This window comes from Anguilla rostrata, chromosome 4 (genome assembly GCF_018555375.3).
Source record: "Anguilla rostrata isolate EN2019 chromosome 4, ASM1855537v3, whole genome shotgun sequence".
In the NCBI taxonomy this organism is placed as follows: domain Eukaryota; kingdom Metazoa; phylum Chordata; class Actinopteri; order Anguilliformes; family Anguillidae; genus Anguilla; species Anguilla rostrata.
In genome coordinates this window covers 42,254,113-42,267,104 of record NC_057936.1, presented here as the reverse complement: position 1 = coordinate 42,267,104, position 12,992 = coordinate 42,254,113, and the positions used below count along the sequence as shown (strand labels likewise).

Genomic DNA, 12,992 nt, shown 5'->3' with positions numbered 1-12,992 from the left:
TTTATGATCTTATCCTCACACAGCGCAATTACAGTAGGCCTCTGTGTTTGGGGATTTTTTAATCAGCCTATATAACGACTATATATCCACGGTGCAGTCCGTAAGTGTATGAACAGTGGCACAATTTTTGTTGTTTTGGCTTTGTACTACAGCACATTTGATTAAAAATGCAACAGTGAATATGAAGTTTAAGTGCGCTGTCAGTACAACCAAAAAGATGTGGGAAAAGATGCTAGTATCTTTCCTATTTATTAGATCATCATTGCTTGACAGAAACTCACGAGTAGCCTAACTTATTCGTTTGAGAAAAAAAGTGAAGTGTTCGCCAGACAAATGTATGAATGTTGGACAACTCTTAACCTTTATGCATTAAGGTCAAACAAGTTTTCGGGATACTGACAATGGTACATGGGCTACTGTATTATGACTTACTGTTTTGCCGAATAAATATCAAAACAGTTCTCTCAGAGATAAATTACGCTAGCAATCAACAGATGCATCCGCGTGTTTTAAAATATTTTTTTTGTATTATCATATGACGATCGCGAAACGAAGGACAATAAAGTAGGCTACTCAAACATTTAATTTCAAAGTAAATGTAAATTTTAGTAGATGTACATTTTATTAAATATCATTAGCTATATTCCAGTGTTTATTCAAAGTGGTTCTGGAATTCCTATGCATAGAGATAAGGCCCTGATAAATATTTTTGGTTTGGGCAGATGAGGCTTTTGCGAGTTTTGAAAGAACAACATCATATTTTAACGGAACAAACACGTTTTCATTTTCTTTTGAACAACTGAAATTGCAAGATATTAGTAAAATGAACGTAGGCCTATTCTCTTACAGCTTATCACTCAGACCTTAACATGCAAATGTTTTTTTGTTTTTTTAACATTTTGTATACTGTAAATTGTCAATATTTTTTGGACAATTATCTGTGTTTTTCTAGTTTTGACCTAATTCCAGTACAGTATAAACGATGTTTACTTCAGTTACAGACAGCTTTATCCTTGACATTATGCATTTATATCTTGACACATCTGTAACAGTCTCTGTAGTATAGAGATCATCAAAACAATCAATACCCTATGTTGTAGTGATAATATAAAATATATTAATATCAGAATATTGTTAATCGATTATTTGTGTAGGCTACAAGTTTTCGGGATACTGACAATGGTACATGGGCTACTGTATTATGACTTACTGTTTTGCCGAATAAATATCAAAACAGTTCTCTCAGAGATAAATTACGCTAGCAATCAACAGATGCATCCGCGTGTTTTAAAATATTTATCCTTGACATTATGCATTTATATCTTGAACATTGAACATTTTGCAAAACATCCAAAGCAACGCAGCATTATCTTTATCATTCAGCAAGATGAATTCAAATCAGAAAACACATTAACAGATAACAAAACACAAATACAAATATGAAAACACATATTACATATAAGAATAGGAATCAAAGTGTGATTTTACTTGACATGATTCGATAAAGTTATAGTCGAGTTGTTTTACTCAGTGGAGAGGTCATCACTAAGCTCTCATTGGTTGTACTGAATAGGCTACACGATGATGACTAACTGATGGATGGACTACAAAGACCCTCATGAAGAGGTTGAACAAAATGTAATTACAACACCACATGAAGTAGTTGGAGCGAGCAGTGATTTTCTCAATGACTTGTGTTTTCGTATTTGTTTTTGTTTATGTGTTTTGCAATTTGAATTTGTGTTGTGATAATGTTGCGTTGCTTTTGTTGTCTTTGCCACCATTAAATTCAGATGATAGTGTCTGCAGTGCAGAGTAAACAGTGACTGTTGACACAACATGGGAACTTTTATGACTTTTTTCTTTATTTCAATGGAGTTTCCAGTCTTTTTTTAGCTGTTTAATTGGAGCATTACGGAAGGTTTTCTTGCAGAAATCTGCAGCTGAGTTTACATAAAAATATCTTCAGGATGTAGGAACCTAGTTTAAAATAACAGAAACTGAACAAAAGCCTTTTTGCATTCCGGGTTTTCTGACTTCAAACTTTGAAACTTTGACCATGGGTGTTCCGGATGACCAGTCAACTAGAGAAAAGGCACCCTGGCTTTTCCTTGCCTGCTCTCTCCCTGTCCCATTACCTCCTGGACAGATGTGTTTGATAAAACAAATGAATTATGTCAAAGAAAGCAGATCACTGAAAAGATGAGGTATAGTTCAAAAAACCAACATAGAAAAAAAATGTAAGGAATATTTAAGTGAGACTCCAGTTACCTCAGACTGTATTGGTTCTTCACAAAGGGCTGTGGCCTCAAAATTAGAGTACACTCATTTTGGGGACACTCTCTGTATTTTCCCCAATTGAGATCCGCCCCTGTGGGCCCTGCTAATTTGACTGGGGAACAGAGGCATGCAGTTGTTTTTAATTCCACAGTTTCCTCTTGCATTGTTCTTCCTCCTGAACCTTGGAATGTGGCTAGCTACAATGCAAGTGGACGGACACCCCCCGCACACATAAACACACAGGCACACATGTCCTCATCCTGTCCCATTAAACCATTTTGCTTCACTATGAGAAACTGCAGGCAGAGCCGGCCTAACCCAGTAAGTGACAAATGTGGCTGCTTAGGCCCCCACAACTGCTAGGTGGTCCTGTGGTGGAAATTCTATCTGCATCCACCGTTGGTGAGAAGTGTCAAGAGACTTACGCACAATATTCAGTTCAGACTTTAATGTTTGCAAACAAAAGCATACATGAGAACGCTCTTACCCCGTGTCCCGAGTTGCAGCGTAGGGACTTTCTCTGTTATGGGGGTTTGGGTCTTGTAAAACAGATCATTCATGCTAGGTGATTTGAAGCTGATAAGCAAAAGGCTATCTAAGATGTTGCAGCTGTGTGCATCAAGGATACATTTTTGTGGTTGGGGGGTACAACCCTGGGCGGCTGAGGAAGGACAAACAAACACGTCCTCAGGCACACAAGGTTCTGTACCTGTTCTTCTTTCTCAACCAGCAATTTTCCATTAATATATGCAAGCATAATTTTTCTATCACAGTCCCCCCTTTTATCATTTTATGATAACTACATAAGCAAAAGAAAATTTAAACAACATTGGCAGGTTCACACAGTATAAGCATTATACATGAGTATCTTCTTTATCCGAGTCATATTCACTTGGAGACAGTGGTGTAGGTACCATGGCCTACAAAAGACAGTGAACTACAAAGCCCATTTGTCTACCTCAGAGTGACTCACTTAACCATGCCCCCTTCCACAGCTTTCCTGTAACAGTATTGGCCTACTGTAAATTTGAAACGTGCAGCCTTCAATAAAACGGAGGTTACTGTTCGCACTCTCTTTCCCATTCCGCTCTTTTCCATTTTCCTCTCCCTGGACTCGCCACCCTTCTCCTGTCGCCTCTTGTGTGAGGCCACATGCCAGGAAGAGTTCGCAAGGCCTGCAGCGGAGGCTCGAATATCCTTGGCTACCGGCTGCTGGAGGAACGAGGCGCCCGAAGCGCTCCTATGATTAGAGGTGGTCGAAGAACCAGGAGAGCCACGCACGACCGACGCATTCTGCAGAGCGAATCCCAAGAAACAAGCAACTAGCGGAGGATCCGGTTGCATGTTTTGGAATAGAATGGGCGACCACTTTCCCCTTTCCACCACAACCTCCACAGACTTCGCAGTGGAACCCAGGAAACATTTCTAAGAACCAACCCAAAGCAAAGGACACTGAAGTAAGACTGTAACTCTGGGCTTAGTATAATTAGCGATGGACCAAATGTAGCCACGTTTATTATTGGATGTACGTAACTGTGACTGTAATTGTGTTTTAATGATAAATGTAAACGTTCCGTATGTTCGGTTGGCTCTAAGCCATCCACCGTGCTGCATTAGTTTTGATATATGTCACGCACAGAACTTATCTTGCATGTGATCTATTTTAATTACTAACCAGTCATAACACGGCATGTTGATCTCTATCAACCACACATAGATAGCTATTCAGTTACCCTGTGTCTGTTTGGTATGCTTCATACGCCATTGTTTCTCACTAGCTTTGTGTAGATTAAAAAACCCCTCCTTTCATACTCCATCTTGTTCCTTTGATCTCCGTGAACACATGTCCACGGTATACAACCCCCACCTAGGAGAACATCCAACACTCCTCACTCACATAGGCTACTCACACGCACACACATGCACACACACCTACACACGCATGCACTCATAGTTTGTTATACATCATTGTAGAGAATCGTGATTTGCCTTTTTAGTACTTTGTGTTTAATAAACTTTATTATATTTACACGGTTCTCTGTATTTATATTACCCTTGTGTTGAATTGAGTCAGCCACTGCTAATCCAAAGAACTTAATAGAATACCTTCACCCCTTAGCGGCATGTCCCCTACAGTGGAGTGGGGACCCAAGTGGGTCTGGGGTTCAAGTCAGGTCAATGGTGAGGATTGTCATCATCATATACCGGATTCCCTGGAAGGGACTCCAGAGCTTTTATGTCTGGGTCCTCAGGGTCTTTTTCTAGCAATTACATATACTGACCTTGTACAGCACTGTTAATCATCTTAGAAACCAAGGATAGCACACGGGATAATATTATCCTACACATTTTCACAAAAACTTTTTGAGTAATTTGAGAACCCCTGTGTTGCCCAGTGCTGTTGTATTGTTGCTACCATCCCCCCTTTTGACACATGATCCTTTCCATGTGACAACCAAATGCATATCTGCTGTCGGTATAAATGGTAACTGTGCAGCCTTTTGCTAAGATGCATGCACGGGTAAGTGCAAACAGCTCACCTGCCTGTGCTGAGAGATGGCTTGGCAGATGGGCTGATTCTAGGCACGTGTGCTGTGTTACTGCTGTATAGCCAACCTCTGGGGCCTCTGTATCAGGACCTCTTTTAGCTGATCCATCCACGAATAAGATCAGGTCGGGGTTGGTGAGAGGTTGTGCTTGTAGATCGGGTCTTGGTGTCCGAATTTGGTCTACAGCCACCACACAGTCATGGGGTTCACCGTCCTTCTCGGTAGGAAAAAGAGTAGCAGGGTTAATGCCAGAACTAAACTTCACAGTTACATTGGGTAGCGATAACAAGTTGGTAGTGGAGCATGCGTGCAGTAGACAAGTGCGATGTCTTCTGTTTAAGTAAAATCTCAGCTATAGTATGAGTAGCCCAAACTGTGAGCGGCCTATAAGCCACAAGCTATTACAGCTGCTGAGGCTGCTGCTACCGCCCTAAGACAGGGAGGCAGCGCTCTAGTGACTGAGTCTAGCTGCTGAAAATAGTAAGCGACAGGCCTTTGTTCTATTTCATTTCAGTCAACACGCCACTGTATGGGTCATCCTCGCCGAGAGGGTGAGCTACTAGGAGACTGAATAGCAAATTAACCACCACTACGGGGAGGACATGACGTCACGCAATAAGTATTGCTTCATGTCCGCCGCCCTCTTTTTGCCTCCTACGAGAGCTCGAGAGACTGATTTAAAATCATAATTTGCATGGTTTATCGTGCCTTTACGTTGCTTGTTGAATTGAAACTAACCTTCTGTATTTCGTTTCATGAGAGCTTCGTTATTTTTGTTTTTATCCGCAAATTCGCGGCTCCAACTTTGCCCTCTCCCGTCTGCCAAACGGAGCCTCTTCTCCTTAAAAAGGAATACGCTACCCGAGGCAGCTTCACTCCCATGCAGCGTGCTGCGTTATGTTTTGTGTTTGGTACTGCTGATTGCATGTCTGCACATTTCTGGTAAGAATGCATTTTGTTAGTAAGGTTGTTTAAGCAGCTCACTGCTGTTACCTTTTGAATTATTAGTTTTACTACTGATATTTTTTTGATTATAGTAACCTATATTGAATTTAATTGGTTTTGCATTTTTGCACACATTTCTGTTGTATGCATATATACATGCACTATTTTGCTACTTACACATTATATCATTGATATATTGGTGTACTTTGCCCTGAACACAAACAGTCAACGCCGAAAGGAGCCTCTGCGTCCGTGAGGTCGTACGCCACCTTAGGCTCCTCCACCCCCTCATGTCCCTGCAGTATTACTGTTCAGGTCCGTGGTTTATTGGTGGTGTGTGCACTGCTGCATTCATTATGTTGGAGGGTGCACAGGATTCTGGAGATGGTGGCTCTCCCACGGATGGCGTCCCACCTGGGCAACCAGTTTGTATGGAGCGTGATGGGGAGGGATTGCACACGCAGAGGCCTGCGGCCAGGAAGCGTGCTGTGAAGCGCCGGCATCAGGAGCCTGAGCTCCTTCAGCTGCAGCTGCACATGCGGACAATACAGCAGACCTTGCAAGGGCTAGTAGCGTCGCAACAGCAGCCACCTAGGCCCCACGACTCTTGGGAGCCTGTGGCTAGTCACCCCGCTGTCACTCTGATGAGCTGTCCACTGCAGCATCGGACAGGCTGGACCGTCCGCTTGACCCCCAACAGTCAGAGACTGAGGAGGGGTCTGTGTCTGATCATCTGGGCCCCCTGCCCTGGATCCCTCTGACCGGGCTGTGATTTTCAGGGCGGCTAAGCGTGCTTGCCTCCCCCCCTCCAGCCTCTGCTCCTGTTCCTTCAGTTTTTGATCGTAGCCCCCAGTGGCTCAAGCCGGAGGGTTTGCCGCTTTCGCTCTTGCCTGTCTTCATGATTGTGTTACAATTGTCCTGGAAGTCTCCTGGGATGTCTGCACTCCGCAGGACCCAGCTTGCCAATCTGGCTGGTGCTGCGTCCTATGGGGTGGCTGCTGTTCCTCAGGTTGGGCCTACATTTGCAATGGACGCTGGGGCTGCTTGCAAGGCTGGACGTGATTCCCAGCATCCCAATAAGTGCTGCCGGGCTACTGACAGTCAGCTGCTCAAGGCCTACTAGGCCTCTGCCTTGTCAGCTTGGCTGGCCAGCACCAACGCGCTACTGTTGGTGTACTTGGAGGGGTTGCTGCAGGACCTGTCCTCTGCTGCCCCCAGTGACTCAGTGGTGGTTGACATCATGATGCGTGGGGCTAGTGCTCATGCCCAAGCCTTGGGGAATTCCATGGCCTCGGTTGTTCAGGCCCGTCGCCAGGTGTGGCTGTCCCAGTCCAGTCTGGCAGACCAGGACTGCATGGCAGTCCTCGCGGCCCCTGTAGTCCCTGGGGAGGTGTTTGGGCCACCTGCAGAGGCTGCGCTGGAGCAGTCTCGTGGGATGAGGGAGCTGGCGCGCTCCGTGAGGCAGGTTCCGACACCAAGGCCCCCAGTACGCAGTGCGTTTTGAAGGCATGCTGGTCGCAGAGCACCTCCATCTTTTGGCCCCACCCACTCTGGTAGACGCCAGGTCTTTTTTGGGCCCTCGCCCAGCTCCTCGGGCCCTCGGCCTTCCTTTCGGGACCAGGGTCGATCCCGTAGACCCCCCAGCAAGCCTGCACCTGATAGCCAGTCCCGTCGCTGACGGTTGGCAGCCTCCAGCCCCGCGTTTCTCCCTTCTCCATCTCACCCAATGGCGCCTGTGCACCCAGTGCCCATGGGTGCGCAGCAGGGTACAGGCTCCAGTTCAAGACCAAGCCCCCCCGCTTTCGTGGGATTATTTCAACTTGAGTGAGGGACGGGGATGCTGCACAGGTTCTCTCCAACGAAATCGTAGCACTGTTGGAGAAAGGAACGATAACACCCGTGCCCTCGGTGGCAGTAGGACGGGGTTTTATTCAACCTATTTTCTCACACCAAATAAGGATGGAGGCTTCCGCCCCATCCTAAACCTGAAAGGGTTCAATCATTTTCTAAGACGCCTGCCTTTCCACATGCTCCGCCTGTCCCGCCTCCTCCCATTGGTGAGGGACGGCGACTGGTTCACCTTGGTGGACCTGCGGGATGCATACTTCCATACATCGGGATCACCGGAAGTACCTCCGTTTTTCGTTTCTGGGCAGGGAGTACGAGTACTGGGTCCTCCCGTTTGGCTTGGCCCTAGCTCCACGCACTTTCACAAAGTGCATGGATGCCGTGCTGATCCCGCTCCGTCGGCAAGGAATTCGCATTGCGAATTACCTAGACGATTGGTTGATCTGTGCCCCAACAGAAGAGCAAGCCGGAAGGGACACAGAGTCCCTGCTAGCCCATTTAGTTGGCCTGGGCCTGACCCTAAACAGAAAAAAGAGCCACCTCCAGAGAGAGGGTCTTTCTAGACCTGATCTAGAAAGTCCAGCCAGCCGCCGCACAGGAGGCAGGATGTGCCTGCCTCCCAGTAATCCGGGGCAGGCACATCCTGATTAGAACAGACAGCTCCACTGTTGTCTCCTATATCAACCGACAGGGTGGTGTACAGTCTCCGACCCTGCATGCTAAGGCACGCTAACTACTGCTCTGGACACACGCTCAAGGCGTGTCTGTGAGGGCAGTCCACCTGCCAGGCACGGCCAATGTGGCAGCCGATCTGCTGTCCAGGTGGGGCCCCAGGCCAAGGGAACATTGTGCAGGCCATTTGGTCTCGCTTCGGGGTGGCTCAGGTGGACCTTTTTGCATCCTTGGAGAATGCTCATTGCCCCCTATGGTACTCCATGGTGGGGCCAGTGTGGACGCTAGGTGTGGACGCTTTGGCGAACCAGTGGCCTCCAGTGCGGCTTTATGCCTTTCCACCTTTTCCTCTCCTGCCTGTGATTCTGGTGAGGATCAGGGAGTCAAGGGCAATAGTTCTGTTGATTGCCCCCGACTGGCCCCATCGGACCTGGATGGCGGACTTGAGGGAGCTGCTGGTGGGTGCCCCATGGCGCCTCCCGACGAGGGTGGATATGCTGTCGCAGGCCCAGGGCCTGCTATGGCATCCGAACCCGGGGATTTACAGCCTGCACGTTTGGCCCCTGGATGGTGGTCGTTACGGGACCTAGATCCAGCGGTGCTAGGGACACTTCAGGCATCAAAAGCACCCTCTACGAGGGCACTTTATGCCGGGAAGTGGGGCAGGTTCAGCCGCTGGTGCCGGGAAAAAGGGTCTGACCCAGTCTTTTGTGACATTCCAGTTGTCTTAGCGTTCCTTCAGTCCCTCTTTGAAGAGGGGTTGGCGGAGTCTATGCTGAGAGGTTACCTGGCTGCCATCTCTGACTGCCATGAGCGTATCGATGGCCTGACGGTAGGTTCACACCCTCTCGCCAGCCAGTTCCTCCGAGGAGCCAGACGGCTTCGCCCACGTAGGTCGACCTCTCTCCCCTCTTGGGACTTACAAGTGGTTTTGAATGCCCTCACTGAGCTGCCCTTTGAGCCCTTAGCAAGTCTCCTCTCCCTAAAAACTGCTTTCCTGCTCACCATTGCCTCTACGAGGCATGTGAGTGAGCTGCATGCGCTGTCCGTACACCCCTCCTGTTTAAGGCTGGGTGACGGTGGCTCTGCGGCTTATCTGCTCCCTAATCCTGCTTTTCGGCCCAAGGTCCTCTCGCGGTCGTACGTTTCTTGGCCTTTGGTTTTGGAGGTCTTTCATCCTCCCCCTCATGACTCCCCTGAGGAGGCCAGACTTCACTCACAGTGCCCTGTCTGGGCCCTGCGGTATTATGTTTCCCGCACAGGGGCTGTGAGAAAAACGAATCATCTATTTATTTGCTATGGAGGGGCTGCGCAGGGCCAAGCCTTATCTAAACAGCGTTTGGCCCACTAGATTGTAGATGCAATTTCCATGTCATACAGCAGCGCTGGTGTGCCCCCTCCCACAGGTGTGGTGGCTCACTCCACTCTGGGTGTGGCTGCCTCTTGGGCTTTATTTCGTGGAGCCCTGCTATCTGACATATGTGCGGCGGCTGGCTGGGCTTCATCCCTCATGTTTGCCAGGTTTTATCGCCTGGACGTGACGTTGTCTACATCAGTTGCCTCCTCTGTCCTCGGGGCAACCTTGAATATAATTTAAGATTCAGGGTGTTTTTATCACCCAGTAGTTATTTTTACATTTGCTCCTTCCGAAGAAGGGCATCTAAATAACGCGTTCATTACCCCACTACATCCCCCTCCTGACTGATTTGCTATACTGTTGACCCATACAGTGGCGTGTTGACCATAATGAAATAGAACGAATGGTTACGTAGGTAACCTTGGTTCTGTGAATAAAGGTCAACACGCCACTCGGCGGCGTCACTCGGGGAATTCCACGGCCTTCAGCCGGCAAAAGAGAATGAGCGGCGGACATGAAGTAATACTTATTGCGTGACATCATGTCCTCCCCGTAGTGGTGGTTAATTTGCTATTCAGTCTCCTAGTAGCTCACCCTCTCGGCGAGGATGACCCATATAGTGGCGTGTTGACCTTTATTCATAGACCCGAGGTTACCTACGTAACCATTCGTTTTCCCCCATGTTCTTGCAAAAGGGCTGCAGTCATATACCCGTTTTTTTAATCTACTGCAAGTGAGAATGGCTTTGACATATCAGGAAGTCCTAATGTTGATGTGCTGGCCAGCTGTTGTTTAATTGATTCAAAATTGTTAAGGGCTTCCTCATCCATTGGACCTTATCATTAGCTGCTAACCCATGGCCGTGTGCTAGGTTTTGCAATGGTTGTGTAAGTTTGGCATAGTTGGGTATCCACTGTCTGCAGTAGCCTGCCATGCATACTCTGTACTCTCGTATGTTTTCTTGTATGGGGATGAGACAACATGAAAACAATTTTCGCCCGTCCACCACATTTTGGCAATGTTCCAGCTCTGACGTCATCACTGTTGCATGCTTCACAAAAACTCTTACACTTCCATCTAACGCTTACATTACAGTGTGAAATATTTACATTATATAACACCAATAACCTATTTAAAGATACTCAATTTAAAAAATAACGTATATAACCGAAATATTTTGAGCGGTAATACTTACATAGCAATGATGAAATCTCCTCTATGTTCAGTAGATGGAGACAGAGACAGTATCAATTATATTGTTCTATTCGCTTCTGTTTTGCTCCAGAAAACGATGTCAGCTAGGTCTATCAGCAAACATATGGCTTAGCTATGTTCAGAAGTCCTCAATAATAATAGTATTTTCCAAGAAATTACGAAATATCCTTGAACACGTTTCGTTAGGTGCATCGTATTTGTCTGCTAACAGAGTGATTGCGTAAGTGAATGCTATGCTAAGAATATTTTCTGTTACGCTGACCTATAAAACGCTATTCCAAAAGCAGAATTAGACATGTTATACATCGTTAGAAAGCTTATACTCTCGCCTACCGAATAAATGAATTGTAAATCAAGTCAGACTGTACTAAAAAGGGCGACGACGCCGTAAACAACAGGTGTGGTGTTACGCACAGCTATTTTGGAAGATACCCAGGCGTCACAGATGCGCCTATATTTCCCAAACGGATTGTCCAAGACAATATATGACCACGCAGTCTCAAAAGGGACATCTCTACACGTAAAACCAACAGTAAGGTTTTATATTTATTCAATATTTAGTCCCAGATATTGACTGTAGAATGACATGGTATCATTTTTAAAAACTTTTTCTCGTTTATTTCGTTATTCAGTGAGCAGCGTTTTCACTGCTGTATAGGCATATCTTAGGGCTATTGTCAGGTTTATCTTGTTGCTATGACGGAATACGATTTTTTAGTGGTGAAAGAATTTTTTTATGAATGCCAAGATAGACAATATTGTCCATTATGTCAAGGGTGGGGGGTGTTTTTTAGATGAGACTGCAGGGAGGGGGTGTGTGTTAAATGAACGACGGGAGCGACAATGGTGGGGCTGCGAAACTCCGTTTTCGGCATAGTTGTCATGTATCGTCTACTAATGAAACTGAAACAACGCGTTTCTGTTTTCATCTCACACTTTGGTTGCAGTAGCACCGAATGTTTGAGTTTAGTAATTTAGGCACGCGGGCATGCCCACCACTAGGGGTTGTGCACTAAGAGGTTAAGAATCAAGAAGTGCATACATACAAGTGAACTGGCACTAAACGGCCACTAGGGGGAAGCATTTAAATGTAAAAGGAAAGTAATTTTAATACATTACATTACAGGCATTTGGCAGACGCTCTTATCCAGAGCGACGTACAACAAAGTGTATAACCATAACCAGGAACAGGTATGACGAAACCCCTAGAGAGAAGTACCGGTCCAAGTGCAGGGAACAACCGCATAGTTCAACTTGGACCCTGAAGGTTAAACTGATTAACACTAACACAACGAGAACGGCACCAACGCAGTCTATGGAAAAAATACAAGCAGTAGTTATGACAGTTAATGCACCTAAGTCACCTACGAAACAGCTGCCTAGTTACAACCCTAAGCTTACAGTCATTTACAGGGGGGTAGGGAGGGATGGGGAGAGGTGCAGCCTGAAGAGGTGAGTCTTCAGTCGTCGTTTGAAATGGGTCAGTGTCTCAGCTGTTCTGACCCCCACAGGGAGGTCATTCTACCATCGTGGGGCCAGAACAGACAGGAGACGTGTTCTGGAAGTGCAGGTGCGAAGAGGGGGAGGTGCTAGGCGTCCTGAGGTAGCAGAACGGAGGGATCTGGCTGGCATGTAGGGTTTGAATATCTTGTGGAGGTATGCTGGGGCTGATCCCTTGACTGCCTGGTATGCTAGGACCAATGTTTTAAATTTGATGCGAGCTATAACAGGCAGCCAGTGGAGGGTAGTGAGCAGGGGAGTGACATGGGAGTGTCTGGGAAGGTTGAAGACCAGACGAGCCGCAGCATTCTGAATGAGTTGCAGGGGTCTGGTGGCAGATGCCGGTAGTCCAGCCAGAAGAGAGTTGCAGTAGTCCAGGCGGGATAGAACCATTGCTTGGACCAGGAGCTGGGTTGAGTAGGTGGTGAGAAAGGGGCAGATTCTCCGGATGTTATACAGGAAAAATCTGCATTCCCGGCTTACTGCTGCGATGTTCTTGGAGAGGGACAGCTTGTTGTCCATCACCACTCCGAGATTCTTGGCACAGGGTGATGATGTCACTAAGGTGTCCCCTAGGGAAATGGAAAAGTCGAGGAGGGGAGAGGATAGAGCAGGAATAAAGATTA

At 46.8% G+C, this 12,992-nt stretch overlaps 1 protein-coding gene across 1 annotated transcript in view; it reads left to right on the top strand.

Moving 5' to 3' along the window:
* Positions 1-12,992, top strand: part of slc51a (solute carrier family 51 member A) — a 43,675-nt gene that overhangs the window by 713 nt on the left and 29,970 nt on the right. The gene's annotated exons all lie outside the window — the stretch shown is intronic.